This window comes from Daphnia pulex, chromosome 9 (assembly GCF_021134715.1).
Source record: "Daphnia pulex isolate KAP4 chromosome 9, ASM2113471v1".
Taxonomy (NCBI): domain Eukaryota; kingdom Metazoa; phylum Arthropoda; class Branchiopoda; order Diplostraca; family Daphniidae; genus Daphnia; species Daphnia pulex.
In genome coordinates, this window is record NC_060025.1 from 8,581,113 (window position 1) to 8,583,218 (window position 2,106).

Below are 2,106 nucleotides of genomic sequence, written 5' to 3' on the forward strand. Positions count from 1 at the left end.
ACATGGAGTAGGTTGACGATAAAACTGGGGGAGTATTTTCAGCCTAGCTGTTTTAAAAAAGGAGAAAATTATTGTCACCTTCAAAATATTCATCATAAAAAAATACTGAGGAGTAAAAATAGGGTAGGGTTAGCAAGCACGTAACAGCGGTATATCCCTCGCACCCAGCAGGGTCGGCATAGAACAGCAGATCGCATCAAAACATCTTTTCTCATTTTGGACGAACCTGTGTTAATAATTCATACACCTCACATCACACGTAAACATTTTTTAGATTGAAATGCTTGCAATTTTAACGATTTCTTACCTCATACGTCTACCACAAGTCTACAAGTTGAATTATGAGTGCAATGCAGAGCTTCAAACTTCAAAGGGCTATGGCTATCTCATGAGCTAGCAGACGATTCTAGGGGCGCTAGAGGTTTTACTTGTCAGCATTCTTATTTCGGGGCATTATTTTTACCACATTTTTACAGTCTTTTTCTTTAATTTAATTTGAATGTTTTGCAACTATTAATAGACTTCATCTGCATTGCTAATCTTTTTTGGCGAAAGAAAAAAAATTGATTAAGACCATTTAAGGTTTAACAAGATCACAGAATATTGAAAAAAGTTGCTGCACCATGGTTGCTGGGAGTTGAATATAGGAAATTTATCAATAATCTTTCAAAATTTTAATTTAATATTTGCATATGCAATAAACTGATTCCTGTCAACTAGCAAAACTTTATGACCCAACACCGGTGAAAGTACTAGAAATGAACGTGTTGTTTACATGTCCATTTCGTTGCCTATGTAAGAATTTTGAAAATGCACACAGACAGATTGAAACTCAATTACATGAATTCATCCCAATTGATTTGAACACCAACATTTTCTTTCGTGTTTGATACAGGAGGAAAGCGCAGCTCCCTCAGTTTAGAACGATCGCTAGCGGCGATACCATCGGTATCGATTCCGCTACCGATATTAACAACCCTGTATATATGGAGCCGTCGGGGCTGGGCTGTGCTTGATTGCATGTTTACCTGTAGAAATATAAATAAATAAGTAAGCTTGAAATCATTCCCAAATTTCCCTCATCGCAACCAAAACTGTATCAAGTTGCTATTCATATTCACCATGGCGTGCCAGGTACCAACCGTGCCCCACACAACTGTTTGCCTGTGAATCCATGCACACAAGTCATGCAAACTACACGAACTAAGATTTTTAACACAGCATAAATCAAAGGGTGCATTAGCTAAAGTAGATAACACAGCTGTGCCCTCGGTTGCTATGAATCTTCCACCGCAAACGGTGGAGCAATATTGACAAAACATAGTCTTGCAATCATTCCCACAGTTGTCTTTTTGACACGGCATCCTTGACAACAAAGGGTTGTTATAGTTACTAAGCTTGATTATCAAAATTATTCAGCATGGCGTGCTGCACGAAGCCTTTGGGAAATATTACGCAGAAATTATGCACACTTCACAGCACAAACAGAGAGTCAAAGCCACATAAAATAAAAGAACATAAGCTTTCGGAGATACGCAACTTAGTCGCTGGTTGCTATGACAATCATTAACAAATATACATGACAGAGCTCAACGAACTGTTTGGATTCATGGAACGATCTAGACACGTTTACCATTATAAATACAGCTTGTTTGACATTTCCATTGCATTGCAAACTGTGCAGCTTCTCCGACTTAAAATGTCAATGCTAGGTTTGTACAAGAGCAAAAACCAGATGGTCAATACACGCCAAAAAATTTTGATTTCAGTTCCAGTTATTGTGGTTTTTTTATTAATTACAAGCGTTGATTTTGCCACACAAACTGCTTTGAACGGGTTACACTTTAATTATATCGCCTTTCATGTAAGTATCTCCCAAATTAAATTAAACAAAACAAATGATTTCATAGAAAAATTTTCCTTTGAGATTGCTCTGATGCCATTGTAAACTTAACTCTAATTTATTAATTAAATCCCTGTTTATCATAGAACCCACCTTTTGATATACTGACTCGGGGGACAAACGGCACCTTCACTTATACTGGGTCATCAATTAACATAGTGGATTGGTTGGCAAAAAGATTCAATTTTACGTAAGATAATAAA